General features: G+C 36.4%; 1 protein-coding gene across 2 annotated transcripts in view; it reads right to left on the bottom strand.

The window, feature by feature from the left end:
• The window catches only part of ZSWIM5 (zinc finger SWIM-type containing 5), a 339,569-nt gene that overhangs the window by 133,968 nt on the left and 187,127 nt on the right, over positions 1-18,474 (bottom strand). The gene's annotated exons all lie outside the window — the stretch shown is intronic.

The raw sequence follows: 18,474 nt of genomic DNA, 5'->3' as shown, positions 1-18,474 counted from the left end.
TCCTACATATTTTTCTAAAATACAAAAATAAAACACAATTTATGAGGTCATCCTGCTTATCAAATATTCAAATTCCAAAGAACAATGGGCATTTAAAAAAGTCTCATATCAGTTGTAGGTCTTGAAACAATAAGATAATGGATGGATTAGGGGCAGGAGGAGTAGGCAGACATACAGGGAAGTAACACAAAACTGTTTGCTTCATAGTGGCTCCAACAGGCCATAAAGGTCAAATGTCCATATTTCCTTTATCCTAAAGCATCTTTTTTATAGAGACCTGGTTTTCTGAAGAAAATAGGCAGTCAGGCAGATGTTCCTCTTGTGGCCCCATCACTAAATACACAAGCAAAACAAAACAAAATAGAACAAAATACTCTTGTGCTTTAACAGTGAGCAGACTCTGAACAATGCACCAAAATACTCTCAAGGAGTTCTTATTTAGTTTTTTTAAAAAATATTTTTATTGAGAAATTTTCACACACATACACTAGATACATGGTACACAATTAATGGCTCACAATGTCACCACATAGTTGTGTATTCATTACCATGATCATCTTTTAGAACATCTGTATCACTCCAGAAAAAAGAAACAAAAAGAAAAAAGGAAAAACTAATACATATCACACATCCCACCTTTCCTTCTTACCAAGCACCAATATTTCCATCTACCTAGTTTATTTTATGCTTTGTCCCCCCTATTTATTTATTTATTTATTTATTTATTTATTTTTTTATTAATTAAAAAAAGAATTAACAAAACAATTAGAAATCATTCCAATCTACATGTACAATCAGTAATTCTTAATAACATCACATAGTTGCATATTCATCATTTCTTAGTACATTTGCATCGATTTAGAAAAAGAAATAAAAAGACAACAGAATAAGAATTAAAACAATAATAGAAAGAAAAAAAAACAAAAAAAACAAAAACAAAAAACCTATACCTCACATGCAGCTTCATTCAGTGTTTTAACATAACTGCATTACAATTGGGTAGTATTGTGCTGTCCATTTCTGAGTTTTTATATCCAGTCCCGTTGTACAGTCTGTATCCCTTCATCTCCAATTGTCCCTTCTCTTTTTTTTTTTTTTTTTAATTAACGGAAAAAAAGAAATTAACCCAACATTTAGAGATCATACCATTCTACACATGCAATCATTAATTCTTAACATCATCACATAGATGCATGATCATCATTTCTTAGTACATTTGCATTGGTTTAGAAGAACTAGCAACATAACCGAAAAAGATATAGAATGTTAATATAGAGAAAAAAATAAAAGTAATAATAGTAAAATCAAAACAAAACAAAACAAAACAAAACAAAAACCTATAGCTCAGATGCAGCTTCATTCAGTGTTTTAACATGATTACTTTACAATTAGGTATTATTGTGCTGTCCATTTTTGAGTTTTTGTATCTAGTCCTGTTGCACAGTCTGTATCCCTTCAGCTTCAATTACCCATTGTCTTACCCTGTTTCTAACTCCTGCTGAACTCTGTTACCAATGACATATTTCAAGTTTCTTCTCGAATGTCCGTTCACATCAGTGGGACCATACAGTATTTGTCCTTTAGTTTTTGGCTGGATTCACTCAGCATAATATTCTCTAGGTCCATCCATGTTATTACATGGTTCATAAGTTTATCTTGTCTTAAAGCTGCATAATATTCCATCGTATGTATATACCACAGTTTGTTTAGCCACTCTTCTGTTGATGGAGATTTTGGCTGTTTCCATCTCTTTGCAATTGTAAATAATGCTGCTATAAACATTGGTGTGCAAATGTCCGTTTGTGTCTTTGCCCTTAAGTCCTTTGAGTAGATACCTAGCAATGGTATTGCTGGGTCGTATGGCAATTCTATATTCAGCTTTTTGAGGAACCGCCAAACTGCCTTCCACAGTGGTTGCACCCTTTGACATTCCCACCAACAGTGGATAAGTGTGCCTCTTTCTCCGCATCCTCTCCAGCACTTGTCATTTTCTGTTTTGTTGATAATGGCCATTCTGGTGGGTGTGAGATGATATCTCATTGTGGTTTTGATTTGCATTTCTCTAATGGCCAGGGACATTGAGCATCTCTTCATGTGCCTCTTGGCCATCCGTATTTCCTCTTCTGAGAGGTGTCTGTTCAAGTCTTTTTCCCATTTTGTAATTGGGTTGGCTGTCTTTTTGTTGTTGAGATGAACAATCTCTTTATAAATTCTGGATACTAGACCTTTATCTGATATATCATTTCCAAATATTGTCTCCCATTGTGAAGGCTGTCTTTCTACTTTCTCGATGAAGTTCTTTGATGCACAAAAGTGTTTAATTTTGAGGAGTTCCCATTTATTTATTTCCTTCTTCAGTGCTCTTGCTTTAGGTTTAAGGTCCATAAAACCGCCTCCAGTTGTAAGATCCATAAGATATCTCCCAACATTTTCCTCTAACTGTTTTATGGTCTTAGACCTAATGTTTAGATCTTTGATCCATTTTGAGTTAACTTTTGTATAGGGTGTGAGAGATGGGTCTTCTTTCATTCTTTTGCATATGGATATCCAGTTCTCTAGGCACCATTTATTGAAGAGACTGCTCTGTCCCAGGTGAGTTGGCTTGACTGCCTTATCAAAGATCAAATGTCCATAGATGAGAGGGTCTATATCTGAGCACTCTATTCGATTCCATTGGTCGATATATCTATCTTTATGCCAATACCATGCTGTTTTGACCACTGTGGCTTCATAATATGCCTTAAAGTCAGGCAGCGCGAGACCTCCAGCTTCGTTTTTTTTCCTCAAGATGTTTTTAGCAATTCGGGGCACCCTGCCCTTCCAGATAAATTTGCTTATTGGTTTTTCTATTTCTGAAAAATAAGTTGTTGGGATTTTGATTGGTATTGCATTGAATCTGTAAATCAATTTAGGTATAATTGACATCTTAACTATATTTAGTCTTCCAATCCATGAACACGGTATGCCCTTCCATCTATTTAGGTCTTCTGTGATTTCTTTTAGCAGTTTTTTGTAGTTTTCTTTATATAGGTTTTTTGTCTCTTTAGTTAAATTTATTCCTAGGTATTTTATTCTTTTAGTTGCAATTGTAAATGGGATTCGTTTCTTGATTTCCCCCTCAGCTTGTTCATTACTAGTGTATAGAAATGCTACAGATTTTTGAATGTTGATCTTGTAACCTGCTACTTTGCTGTACTCATTTATTAGCTCTAGTAGTTTTGTTGTGGATTTTTCCGGGTTTTCGACGTATAGTATCATATCGTCTGCAAACAGTGATAGTTTTACTTCTTCCTTTCCAATTTTGATGCCTTGTATTTCTTTTTCTTGTCTAATTGCTCTGGCTAGAACCTCCAACACAATGTTGAATAATAGTGGTGATAGTGGACATCCTTGTCTTGTTCCTGATCTTAGGGGGAAAGTTTTCAATTTTTCCCCATTGAGGATGATATTAGCTGTGGGTTTTTCATATATTCCCTCTATCATTTTAAGGAAGTTCCCTTGTATTCCTATCTTTTGAAGTGTTTTCAACAGGAAAGGATGTTGAATCTTGTCGAATGCCTTCTCTGCATCAATTGAGATGATCATGTGATTTTTCTGCTTTGATTTGTTGATATGGTGTATTACATTAATTGATTTTCTTATGTTGAACCATCCTTGCATACCTGGGATGAATCCTACTTGGTCATGATGTATAATTCTTTTAATGTGTTGTTGGATACGATTTGCTAGAATTTTATTGAGGATTTTTGCATCTGTATTCATTAGAGAGATTGGTCTGTAGTTTTCTTTTTTTGTAATATCTTTGCCTGGTTTTGGTATGAGGGTGATGTTGGCTTCATAGAATGAATTAGGTAGTTTTCCCTCCACTTCGATTTTTTTGAAGAGTTTGAAGAGAATTGGTACTAATTCTTTCTGGAACGTTTGGTAGAATTCACATGTGAAGCCATCTGGTCCTGGACTTTTCTTTTTAGGAAGCTTTTGAATGACTAATTCAATTTCTTTACTTGTGATTGGTTTGTTGAGGTCATCTATGTCTTCTTGAGTCAAAGTTGGTTGTTCATGTCTTTCCAGGAACCCGTCCATTTCCTCTAAATTGTTGTATTTATTAGCATAAAGTTGTTCATAGTATCCTGTTATTACCTCCTTTATTTCTGTGAGGTCAGTAGTTATGTCTCCTCTTCCATTTCTGATCTTATTTATTTGCATCCTCTCTCTTCTTCTTTTTGTCAATCTTGCTAAGGGCCCATCAATCTTATTGATTTTCTCATAGAACCAACTTCTGGCCTTATTGATTTTCTCTATTGTTTTCATGTTTTCAATTTCATTCATTTGTGCTCTAATCTTTGTTATTTCTTTCCTTTTGCTTGCTTTGGGGTTAGCTTGCTGTTCTTTCTCCAGTTCTTCCAAATGGATAGTTAATTCCTGAATTTTTGCCTTTTCTTCTTTTCTGATATAGGCATTTAGAGCAATAAATTTCCCTCTTAGCACTGCCTTTGCTGCGTCCCATAAGTTTTGATATGTTGTGTTTTCATTTTCATTCGCCTCGAGGTATTTGCTAATTTCTCTTGCAATTTCTTCTTTGACCCAGTCGTTGTTTAGGAGTGTGTTGTTGAGCCTCCACGTATTTGTGAATTTTCTGGCACTCTGCCTATTATTGATTTCCAACATCATTCCTTTATGGTCCGAGAAAGTGTTGTGTAAGATTTCAATCTTTTTAAATTTGTTGAGACTTGCTTTGTGACCCAGCATATGGTCTATCTTTGAGAATGATCCATGAGCACTTGAGAAAAAGGTGTATCCTGCTGTTGTGGGATGTAATGTCCTATAAATGTCTATTAAGTCTAGTTCATTTATAGTAATATTCAGATTCTCTATTTCTTTGTTGATCCTCTGTCTAGATGTTCTGTCCCTTGATGAGAGTGGTGAGTTGAAGTCTCCAACTATTATGGTATATGAGTCTATTTCCCTTTTCAGTGTTTGCAGTATATTCCTCACGTATTTTGGGGCATTCTGATTCGGTGCGTAAATATTTATGATTGTTATGTCTTCTTGTTTAATTGTTCCTTTTATTAGTATATAGTGTCCTTCTTTGTCTCTTTTAACTGTTTTACATTTGAAGTCTAATTTGTTGGATATTAGTATAGCCACTCCTGCTCTTTTCTGGTTGTTATTTGCATGAAATATCTTTTCCCAACCTTTCACTTTCAACCTATGTTTATCTTTGGGTCTAAGATGTGTTTCCTGTAGACAGCATATCGAAGGATCCTGTTTTTTAATCCATTCTGCCAATCTATGTCTTTTGATTGGGGAATTCAGTCCATTGACATTTAGTGTTATTACTGTTTGGATAATATTTTCCTCTAACATTTTGCCTTTTGTATTATATATATCATATCTGATTTTCCTTCTTTCTACACTCTTTTCCATATCTCTCTCTTCTGTCTTTTTGTATCTGACTCTAGTGCTCCCTTTAGTATTTCTTGCAGAGCTGGTCTCTTCGTCACAAATTCTTTCAGTGACTTTTTGTCTGAGAATGTTTTAATTTCTCCCTCATTTTTGAAGGATAATTTTGCTGGATATAGGAGTCTTGGTTGGCAGTTTTTCTCTTTTAGTATTTTAAATATATCATCCCACTGTCTTCTAGCTTCCATGGTTTCTGCTGAGAAATCTACACAAAGTCTTATTGGGTTTCCCTTGTATGTAATGGATTGTTTTTCTCTTGCTGCTTTCAAGATCTTCTCTTTCTCTTTGACCTCTGACATTCTAACTAGTAAGTGTCTTGGAGAACGCCTATTTGGGTCTAATCTCTTTGGGGTGCGCTGCACTTCTTGGATCTGTAATTTTAGGTCTTTCATAAGAGTTGGGAAATTTTCAGTGAAAATTTCTTCCATTAGTTTTTCTCCTCCTTTTCCCTTCTCTTCTCCTTCTGGGACACCCACAACACGTATATTTGTGCGGTTCATATTGTCCTTGAGTTCCCTGATACCCTGTTCAAATTTCTCCATTCTTTTCCCTATAGTTTCTGTTTCTTTTTGGAATTCAGATGTTCCATCCTCCAAATCACTAATTCTATCTTCTGTCTCTTTAAATCTATCATTGTAACTATCCATTATTTTTTCTATGTTTGCTACTTTATCCTTCACTTCCATAAGTTCTGCGATTTGTTTTTTCAGTTTTTCTATTTCTTCTTTATGTTCAGCCCATGTCCTCTTCATGTCCTCCCTCAATTTATCGATTTCATTTTTGAAGAGGTTTTCCATTTCTGTTCGTATATTCAGGATTAGTTGTCTCAGCTCTTGTGTCTCATTTGAGCTATTGGTTTGTTCCTTTGACTGAGCCATATTCTCAATCTTTTGAGCATGGACAGTTATCTTCTGCTGCTGGCGTCTGGGCATTTATTCAGATTTTTCTTGGTGTTGGACCCAGCAAGGTTGTAATATTTTTCTGTGAAATCTCTGGGTTCTGTTTTTCTTATCCTGCCCAGTAGGTGGCGCTCGTGGCACACGTTTGTCTGCGGGTCCCACCAGTAAAAGGTACTGTGGGACCTTAAACTTTGGAAAACTCTCGCCGTCCTGGGGGTTCGCTAGCCGAAGCGGCTTGAGCCGGCCCTGGGTCCGAACGCAGGGAGGGTGTCCGAACGCAGGGAGGGTTGCTGGTCGCCGCAGCCAGGGAAAGAGCCCGTCCGAATTTCCTAGTCGGCCCTGGGCAACAAGCGTGGCGGGAGGGCGCCAGCGGCAGCGGCCCGCCCGAGAGAGTGCACGTTCCCCGGGAGTCACGGGGTCACCGTTCTCCGCGGCCTGGGGGTTTCCGATCCAATTCTCTCAGTTGGTCCGGGGGCTGCGCGTGGTGTGGGCGCCAGTCGCCTTGGTTTCAGGGGACCACCTCTCCAAATCTCCCAGCCGGCCCGGGAAGGGGGAAGGGAGTAACTCCGGCCGCTTGCCACCCCGCCCGGTAAGGCCCGCGCGCCTCGGCGATCTCACCCGAGCTGCTTCTCTCAGCCAGCCAGCCGTTCCAGGATGGGGTACGCTGTGTTTTTTATCTCTGTTGTGGCTTTGGGCGCTTTCTGTATCGTTTCTACTCCCCTAGTAGGTGTCCTGGAGAAGAAACTAAGACCCGCGCGTCTTACTAAGCCGCCATCTTCCCAGAATTTCCCTATTTATTTTTTATCCATATTTTTTTAACTCATCTGTCCATACCCTGGACAAAAGAAGCATCAGACACAAGTCTTCCACAGTCACAGAGTCACATTGTAAGTGCTAAATCTTTATACAATCATCTTCAAGAATCAAGGCTATTGGAACACAGCCCAACAGCCCCAGGTACTTCCCTCCAGCCACTCTAATACATCATAAATTAAAAAGGGGTATCTATATAATAAATAAGAATAACCTTCAGGATAACCTCTTGACTGTTTGAAATCTCTCAGCCACTGAAACTTTACTTTTTCTGATTTCTCTCCTCCCTCCACTGGCCAAGAAGGACTTCTCAATCCCCTGATGCCAGATCCTGCCCGGCTCATCCCAGGTTTTCGGTCCCAGGTTGCCAGGGAGACCCACACCCCTGGCAGTCATGTCCCATACAGCAGGGAAGGTAACGAGTCCACCTGCTGAGTCAGCCCAGAGAGAGAGATCATATCTGAGCAACAAAAGAGGTTCTCTGGGGGCAACTCCTAGGCCTAATTTTAGGTAGGCTCAGTCTATCCTCCTCAGTAATAAGTTTCATAGGGGCAAACCCCAAGATCGAGGGCTCAGCCCAATTTGGTTGTCCCCATTACTGGTGAGAACATCAGAAATTCTCCAAATGGGGAAGTTGAATACTTCATTCTTTCTCCCCATATCCCCAAGGGGACCTTGCAAATACTTCTTTATTCACTGCCCAAATTACTCTGGAATTTATCGGGGCATCATAGTAACCTGGACAAACCAACAAAATCTCATGCCCTATTTAAGATTTCATGTACTTACCATTCAACTAAACTGTACTTAAATTCAACTAAAGTTAAATTAGGAAATGCACTACCCAAAATATAAACTTTGCACCCAATAAACATCTCTTCCCTTAGTCTCACACAGAAGTTGAAGTTTTAAAATATGGATGATATCATCCTTTAACCTGTATTCTGATACACCTTAGTCCTACCCAGATCAGCTTCATCCATATCTCTACTTAAAGCAATCACCTCTTCAACTTTATAAACCGTTCCAGTATGGGTTACTGTGGACTTTTATAGCTTCAGAGTTCTAACTCTGAGTCTCAGTGTCCCATAAACACCCGAAGTTTCTGGGAACAACCATCTCATATTCAAATAGCTCAGTTTCTCAGAATTTAGAATTAACAGTTACACCTCCTGTTCTAGTTTGCTAGCTGCCGGAATGCAACACACCAGAGACAGATTGGCTTTTAATAAAAGGGGATTTATTTTGTTAGTTCTTCAGAGGAAAGGCAGCTAACTTTCCACTGAGGTTCTTTCTTATGTGGAAGGCACAGGATGGTCTCTGCTGGTCTTCTCTCCAGGCCATTGAGTTCCAACATCTTTCCCCCAAGGTGACTTCTTTCTGCATTTCCAAAGGCCTGGGCTGACCTGCAAGTGCTGAGATGAGGAATGCAAACTGCTTAGCTGTGCTACATAGCGATCTCTCATTTAAGCACCAGCCAATTAAGTCAAACGTCACTCATTGCAGCAGACACGCCTCCTAGCTGACTGCAGATGTAATTGGCAACAGATGAGGTTCACATACCGTTGGCTTATGTCCGCAGCAACAAGACTAGGTATGCTCACCTGGCCAAGTTGACAACTGAATCTAACTAACACACCTCCTGAAATCTTTAGTTTTACAAGCAGTGAGTTTTCCCCTCAAATCAACTTTCTGTTTTATGGCTGAGACAGTTTCTCTACAATGTTTAGAAAGAGTAGAATAAAATCATACCGCAACCCCTTCTTAAACACATATAACAATGCCCTGATATCATCTCAGCTTCCAGGAAAATTGATGGTCTTCTAAAAACAGCTGCCATGAGATTAGCCCATACCAGCATGTTACCCTATAAGTGTGCCATGTTTTCCTTGTCTTCAACATGCTCCACATGCTACTTAGGAGTGGGGCAATATCTAATAAGTATATAGAAATGGCATCACAGACCCTGACAACCAATTTATGTGCAGATGTTTCTTGCTAAAGCTTGTGATTAAATGTGCTGCAAAAACTCTGAGAACCTCAAGATCAGCAAGAGATTAAACCCATGAGAGGAGACTGTGGGAAGATGGTGAAGTAGGAAACCAAGGTATCAGCGCCTCCACCAAAATACTATTGAACTGGCAGGAACTATCTGGATAAACTATTTTTCAACTCTGGAGATCAATGGAATACTTGCAGCATCCTAGGAAGAGGTGGATAAAGAGGCTGGTAAATTGTGGTAAATATTGGTGAATTTCACCTTGCATGTATTGACAACCATTCCCTAAACCCCCAAATGCCTGGCATTCAGTTGTGGAGATTACAGCCTACATTCCTGGTGGAGCCTGCTGGTGCCAGTGTAGGCAATAAGGGCTTAATCCTCCAAAAACCAGGAGTGTATGGTCTGATAACTGATCCCTGCTTTTGATTGCTGGGAGGCCATTAAGGAGGACAAGTCATTGTTGCAAACCCCTCAGTCAGAAGCAACAGAAGAGTCTCAAAGAAACAGTACCTCATCTTCTTTATAATTTTTCTCTTATCTTTTTATAATTTTCCCCTTACCTTTACCAGTTTGGGAGCAAAAAATCAGTGTAGAAAAGTCACAGACTGACAGTTCTAGCTCTCCAGAAGGAAATAAACCCAGTAATCCCAGAGAAGAGAGAAACTTAGATTTCAGAGTTACAACAACATAATACCCACAATGTTCAATTTCTGACAAAAAAAATTATAAAACACACAAAGAAACAGGTAAATATGGCTCATTCTAAGGAAAAAAGAATTTGATAGAAACCATACCTGAGGAAGGTAGATAAATTGGTACAATTAGTCAAAGACATTAAATCACCTGTCTTAAATATATTGAATGAGCTAAAAGAAACCATGGACAAAGAACTAAAAGAAATTAGGAAAACATGAATAAAATGATGAGACAGAAGTTATAAAAGAAACAAACACCAGTAACCATGTTTCTTGAAGATGATTATATAATGATACAGCTTTTGCAATATGACTGCATAATTGTGAAAACTTTGTGTCTCATGCTCCTTTTCTCTATGGTGTGGACAGATGAGTAAAAAATATGGATAAGAAATAAACAAATAATTGGGGAACAAAGGTTAAAATAAATTGAGTAGATTAAAATACTAGCGGTCAATAAGAGGGAGGCATAAGGGGTATGGCATGTATGAGTTTTTTCTTTTTTATTTCTTTTGCTGGAGAGATGCAAATGTTCAAAAAAATGGTCATAGTGATGAATATACAACTATGTGATAAAATTGTGAGCCACTAATTATAACCATGTCAAGAATGTGTGTATGCTTGTTTGTTGTTTACAATAAAAATATTAAAAAGAACCAAACAGGTCTTCAGGGACTGCAAAATACAATAATTGAAAGGGAAAACTCCCTAGAGGTATTCAACAGCAGGTTTGAGCAGGCGGAAGAAAAAAGACCACTGAAATGACCCAGTGTGAGAAACAGAAAGATAGAATGGTGGAGAAAAATGAACAGAACCTGAGGAACATATAGGACACCATCAAGCATCCCACATATGCAACATAGGAGTCCCAGAAGGACAAGAGAGAGAAAGGGGCAGAAAAAATATTTGGAGAAATAATGGCTGAAAACTTCCCAAATCTGAAGATAGACATGAACATAAGCCTCCAGGAATCTCAACTGACTCCAAGCAGGATAAACTCAAAGAGATTTATACCAAGACACATGTGCTGGTTTGAAACTGCTGTGTATCCCAGAAAAGCCATGTTCTTTCAATCCTAATCCATACTTATGGGAGCAGACCTATTGTTTATGGTGGAACTTTTGGTTAGATTGTTTCCATGGAGATGTGACACACTCAATTGTATGTGTGACCTTTTGATTAGATGGGACAAGGTGACTCTTGATTAGTTTACTGGAGTCCTTAAAAGAGTTCATGGAAAAAGAAAGAGTTCAGAGCCAACATAGACACAAACATCTGGAGATTCCTGAGCCGACATAGATGCAGACATCTGGAGATTTTTGGAGTGCCGACAGAGATGCTTAGAGAAGCTATATGAAACCAGAACACAGCTGCTTGGAGAAGAAAAATCTCCAGCCCAGGGAGATGTTAAGCTAAGAGATGAAATCCAGAGTTTTGCCCTGGAGCAGCTAAATGAGACCCACAGATGCTTAAAGAGGAAGCCACTGGAGTCAGAAGATAAGAGCAACATAACAAGGACCAGAAAATGCCAGCCACATGATTTCTCTTGTGGCAGACATGGCCTTTCTTCATAGTCAAGGCATATTTCTCTGGATGCCTTAGTTTGAACATTTTAAGGCCTTAGAACAGGAACTTAATAAATCCCTTTTATAAAGGCCAATCCATTTCTGGTATATTGCGTCGAGGCAGCATTAGCAAACTAAAACAACACATTATGGTGAAATAGTCAAAATCTAAAGACAAAAGTAGTATTTTGAAAGCAGCAAGAGAGAAGCAACTTGTCACATACATAGGATCCTCAATAAGATGAATAGCAGATTTCTCACAGAAACCATGGAGACCAGTAGGCAGTGGGGTGACATATTTAAAGTCTTTGAAGGAAAACAACTGCCAGCCAAGATTTCCATATCCAGCAAAATTATCCTTCATTCTTGAAGATTTACAGATTAAAAAAAGCTAAAGGAGTTCACTTCCATAAGACAAACCCTTCAACAAATGCTAAAGGGAGTCTTTCAAGTCAAAATAAAAGGCACTAGACAGTAACTTAAAGTCATAAGAAGAAATAAAGAGCATTGATAAAGGTAACTACATAGGTAAATATAAAACCCTGTATTAATTTTATATAAAAATTATAATTTTAATACAATTGTAACTGCTTTCCACCCTTCATCTGACTCTAAAGGCAACAGCATAACAAACAATTACAATTTATGCTAGTGGGTATGCTGATTTGAATCTGCTGTGCACCCAAAAAAAGCCAAGTTCTCTACTCCTCATTCATATTGCCGTGTAGGAGCTTTTTAATTGTTTCCATGGAGATGTTAACTACCCAATAGTAGGTGGCAACTTTTGATTAGATGTTTTCCATGGAGATGTGTCTTGACCCATTCAAGGTGGGGTTGCTTACTGGAGCCCTTTAACAGGGAACCATTTTGAGAAAGCTTGAGAGCCACCAGAACCAACAGAGCCAATAGAATGGATAGAGTCCTGGGGAAGATACTGAATAGAAAGCTGGCAGATCTCACCATATGCCTTTCCAGCTGAGAGAGAAAAACCCTGACCATGAAGTCATCAGTCTTCTTGAACCAAGCTATCTTTCCACGGATGCCTTAGATTGGACATTTTTATAGGTTTGCTTTGATTTGAACATTTTCACAGTCTTAGAATTATAAATTTGCAACTTAATAAATTCCCCCTTTTAAAAGATGATCCATTTCTGGTGTATCACATTCCATCAGCTTTCAAACTAGAACAGATGGCAAAGAATGTATGAAGATGAAATCTGAGCCAATACTATAATAAAGGGAAGATGTAAAGGAGTAAAGTATTTGTACAGTACTATATGATCAAACTAGGTTTATTATTTTAAGATGTTAACTGTAATTACAAAGGTAACAACTAACAAAATAACTTAAAAATATAAAGAAAAGGAAAACAGAAGGGAATAAAAAAGGTATACTATGAAAAAGCAAATAAAAGCAAAAAAAGCATCAATGGAATATTTGAGGAACAAAAAACATGTAAGACATACAGAAAACAAATAGCTAAAAGGCAGAAGTATGTTCTTTCTTGTTAGTTATTACCTTAAATGTAAAAGGAATAAACTCTCCTATTAAGAGGCAAAGATTGGCAGACTGGATGAAAAAGCATGATCCACCTATATGCTGTCTACAAGTGACTCTCTTTAGATACAAAGACACAAAGAAGTTGAAAGTACAGGATGGATGGAAAAATATATACAAGCAATACTAACTAAAAGAGAACTGGAGTGGCTTATTGTCAAATAGAGGAGACATAATTCAAGAAAAGTTTACAAGAGACAAAGAACAGCATTTATATTGATAAAAGGTTGAATTCAGCAAGAAGATATAACAATTATAAACATACATGCACCTAACAAAACAGCCTCAAAATTTGTGAAGCAAACATCGGCAGAAATGAAGGGAGAAATACACAGTTCTACAATAATTGATGGAGACTTCAAATCACCATTTTCAATAGCTGATAAGATGATCTAAACAGAAGCTCAATAAAGAAAAAGAAGACTTGAATAGCACTATAAAGCAATTACACTTAATGAATATATGTGAGCACTCCACCTGACAACAGTAGAATACACATTCTTCTCAATTGCACAAGAATCATTCTCCAGGAAAGACCACATGTTAAACCACAAAACAAAACTTAATAAATTTTGAGGCAAAGTGCAACAGTGGCTCAGCGGCAGAATTCTCACCTGCCATGCCAGAGACCTGGGTTTGATTCTTGGTGCCTACCCATGCAAAAAAATCAAACAAACAATAAATTTTGAAAGAATGAAATCACAAAAATATCTTTTTTTATCACAATGGAATAAAGCTAGAAATCAATAATAAAATAAAAAGTGTAAAATTTACAATTATGTGGAAACTGAACAAGAAATTTTTAAACAACCAATGGGAAAAAGAACAAATAACAAATCCGAAAATACCTAGAGATGATAAAAACAAACAAACAAAAAACACAACAAACCAAAAATTATGAGTTACAAGTGAAAGGAGTGCACAGAGTCAAACTTATAGCTCTAAATGCCTAAATTAAAAAGAAGAAAGGTCACAAATCAATACATTAATATCATACTTAACAGAACGAGAAAAAGACCAAACCAAACCTAAAAGTAGAGAAAGAAATAGTAAAGATTAAAGTAAAGATAAATCATATAAGGAACAGAAAAACAATAAAGAGAATCAATAAAACTAAAAGTTGGTTTTTTGAAAAGATCAATAAAATTGACAAACCTTTACCTAGGCTGAGAAAGAAAAGAGTTAGGAGTACATAAATAACTAAAATCAGGAATGAAGGGGGGGGGGGGGCGTTACTACCAAACTTACAGAACTAAAAAGGGTTGTAAGAGAATACTGTGCACAATTATATGCCAACAAATTAGATAACCTAAATAAAATGGAAAAATTCCCCAAAATAAAAATTTACCTTAACAAGCGCAAATGGAAAATCTCAACAGATCTATAGCAAGTAAAGAGACTGAATCTGTAATAAAAAACCTCCAAGAAAGAATAAGTCCAGGATTAAATGGCTTCTCTGCTGAATTCTATAAAACATTTAAATAATAACATCAGTTCTTCTTACTTTTCTAAAAAATAGAAGAGGAGGTAAAGCTTCCTAAAACATTCTATAAGGTCAGCATTATCTGATACCAAAGTCAGATAAAGACAGCAAAAAAAAAGACAATTACAAACCAACATCTCTTAGGAATATAGATGCAAAAATCCTAAACAAAATACAGGCAAACCAAAGTAAGTAGTTTAAAAGGATTATACATCATGACCAAGCAAAATTTATTACAGGAATTCAAGGACTGTTCAAAATAAGAAAATCAATGTAACATACTACATTAATATAATGAAGAAAAAAAAACAATGATCTTTTCAATTGAGGCAGAAAAAATATTTGACAAAATTTAACATCCTTTCATGATAAAAACAATCGGAAAACTAGGGCTGGAAGGGAACTTTCTCAACACGATGAAAGGTATTTATGGAAAAAACCACAGCAAATATCATACTCCCTGGTGAAAGACTGAAAGCTTTCCCCCTAAGAGCAGGAAGAAGACAATGATGTCCACTGTCAACCAATGTTATTCAACTATCCATTATAGTGGAAGTTCTAATGAGAGCAATTAAAGGCAGGAAAAGTAAATCCAAATTAAAAGGAAAGAATTCTATGATCCCTAATCTCAGATGACACGACACAGAAAATACCAAAGAATCCATAAAAAAGCTATAAGAACTCAGTAAAGTTGCAGGGTACAAATAAACATGCAAAAATTAGATGTTCTATACCATTAATGAACAATCTGAAAAGGAGATTAAGAAAACAATTCAATCTACAATAGTATCTAAAAGAACAAAATATCATATCTAAGAATAAGTTTAACCAAGGAGGTGGAAGACTGTGCACAGAAAACTACAAAGTACTGCTGAAGGAAATTAAACACGGAAATTAAACACCTAAATAAATGGAAAGACATCACATGTTCAGGGACGAAGACATTATTTTTAAGATATCAATACTACCTAAAGCAATTTACAAATTCAATGCAATTCCTATCAAAACTATAAAAGCTCTTTTATCAAAAATGGAAAAGCCAATCCTCAAATTCATGTGGAAGGGTGAGGAGCCACAAATAGCCAAAATCATCTTTGAAAAAAGAACAGACTTAGAGTATTCATACTTCCTGATTTCATAACTGACTACAAAAAGTGACAGTAATTAAAATAGTGTGGTTCTGGCATAAGGATAGACATAGAAACCAATGGAATAGAATTGAGAGTCTGGGAATAAATGCACACCTATGTTCAGTTGATTTAACAAGGGTGCCAAGTCCATTCAATGGGAAAAGAATACCCTTTTAATCAAATGGTGCTGCGACAACAGGAAATCTATGTACAAATGAATTTGGACTCTTACCTTTAACCACATAAAAATTCAAAATGTACCAATAACCTAGAAATAAGAGAATATTATTAAATTCTTGCAAGAAACCATATATTCACAACCATGTATTTGGCTTTGGATTCTTAGCCTTTACACAAAAATAGTCAGCAACAAGCCCCCCCAAAATTGATAAATTGGATATAATCAAAATTGAAAATTTTTGCACATCAAAGGACATTATCAAGAAAATGAAAAGAGAACCTAGAGCATGGGGAAAATATTTGAACTATATATGCGATAAGGCTTTAATATTCATAATACACAACTCAATAACAAAAAAGGACAAACAACCCAAACCAACAATGGGCAAAGGATTTGAATAGACATTTCTCTAAAGAAGATAAACATGAAAAGACACTCAACATCATTTGCCATTAGGGAAATGCAATTCAAAACCACAATGAGATACTGGCTGGCAATCTTTGGGGTTCCTTGTATTTTCTGTTGCATGGGAATGCACATGGCAGCATGTTCCAGGCTCCAATGGCTTCCAGCTTCTGGCTGCTCCTGTGGCTTCTCTTTCTGTGGACTTCTCTATGAGGCCTACCCTAATAGGATTAAGACCCATCCTGATTCAGTTGGACCACACCTTAACTGAAATAACCAAATCAAAGGTCCTTTTGCAATAGGTTCACAACCACAGGAATGGATTAAGAACATGTATGTCTGGGGTACATAACTCCAAGTCACCACACCTTATATATTATTGGTGGGAATGTAAAATTGCATTGCCTTTGTGGCAAACAGTTTGGTGGTTCCTTAGAAAGCTAAATGTAGAATTACCATATGACCTGGCAATTCCACATCTATTGGAGATACCCCAAAGAATGTGAGCAGGGACCCCAAAAGACGCTTAAACACCAATGCTCATGACAGCATTATTCACAATAGCCAAAAGATGAAAAAACTCGTATCCATCAGCAGATGAGTGCATAAACAAAATGTGGTATATCTATACAGTGGACCATTATTAAACCATAGAAAGGGAATGAAGTTCTGATAATATGCTACAACAATGGATGAATCCTGAAGATATGTTGAGTGAAAAAAGCCAGACACAGAAAGGCAAATATTGTATGGTTTTTCTAATATTAAATACTTAGAATAAGCAAATAAATGGACACCTAAAGTAGAATAGTGGTTCCTGTGGCTGGAAGTAAGGATGGAGGGTTCATTACTTATGGGTACAAGTTTCTGTTTGGGATAATGAAAATGCTCTGGAGGTAGATATTGGTGAAGTTTACACAACATTGTTAAGGTACTAAATGTCACAGAATTGTATGCTCAAAATGATTTCTATGTTATGTATATTTTACCACAATTTTAAAAATTTAAACAAAAACAAAACAAAACAAAAGGCCCATGGCTTAAAAGAATTTGGATTCTCCTGCCTTCTAACTGAATGGTAGCATAAGAGGAAATAAGAATTGACTGAAACTGCTCACTTAGTTTTTTTCTCCCATCATCAAAGCTGAGGAATCCAGGATTTGGGCCAGATTCAACCTTGAACTAACTATATCAGATCTGAAAGAATGTATCAAAAATCATTTTCCTACTTGGACACTTGTGATCTATATGTAATTTTCCTTCCCTAAATCAGGAAACCCCATGTTCTTCATGACTTAGTTCAAATATCACCTCCATATGAAACTCTCTACCTGGTACCCCAGTTGGTGAACTGAATTATATTAAATGAAGATGCTCCAACATTTGCACCTATGGAGCTTATATTCTAGTTAACAAAAGAGACATTTTACCCAGAATTAAAAATAAAGGACTTAAGAGATAATTACTTCACAGATGACGAACACGATCAGAGAAATTGTGAGTTGCCCTAATTTTATTGCATGAATATAGTCATAAAAGAATTGTTTTATTGACAATCCAAAACAACATACAAACACGAACATTCTTAACATACAAACATTCCATACATGGTATACAATCAATGGCTTACAATATCATCACATAGTAGTATATTCATCACCATGATCATTTTCATAAAAGAAATTTAAATGACCATAAGTTCACATTCTGAAATATCTTGTGCTTTAACAACTAGGAAAAACAAATTCGTGAAGAGGTTTTTTCAAATCAATATACATCTTGAATACAGTCAATTGCTTCTTCTGGTCAAAAAAGAAAATAATTTTTAATCACTAACATTTTTTGAGCACTTATCATGTAGTAGACATTTTCTAAGTCCTTTACATACATTATATTATTTAATCCTCATTACAATATTATGTGTTTACTTCTATTATTATCTCCAATTTTTTAGGTATAGAAACTGAGCTTAGATAAGTTAATTAACTTGTTTAATTTTGCAAAGCAAGTAAATGATAGGATTTGAATAGGCAGTCTGGCTTCAGAGTATAAGCTCCTAATGACTGCATTTTATTTCCATCATAATATTTCCAAAACATCAACCTCATTTTCCTAGGTCAGGAAAATCAGTGATGTCTAGTATTGATTCTTAATTTTTTTAAAAATCAGAACATTACTAAATCATACTAACCCATTTTAATGTAATTTTATTGATATATATTCACACATCGTATAATTCATCCAAAGCATACAACCAATGGCTCCCAGTATCATTACTTGG

This window comes from Tamandua tetradactyla, chromosome 2, assembly GCF_023851605.1.
Source record: "Tamandua tetradactyla isolate mTamTet1 chromosome 2, mTamTet1.pri, whole genome shotgun sequence".
NCBI lineage: Eukaryota > Metazoa > Chordata > Mammalia > Pilosa > Myrmecophagidae > Tamandua > Tamandua tetradactyla.
The sequence above is the reverse complement of the archived record's forward strand: the minus strand, read 5'-3'. Positions and strand labels throughout refer to the sequence as shown.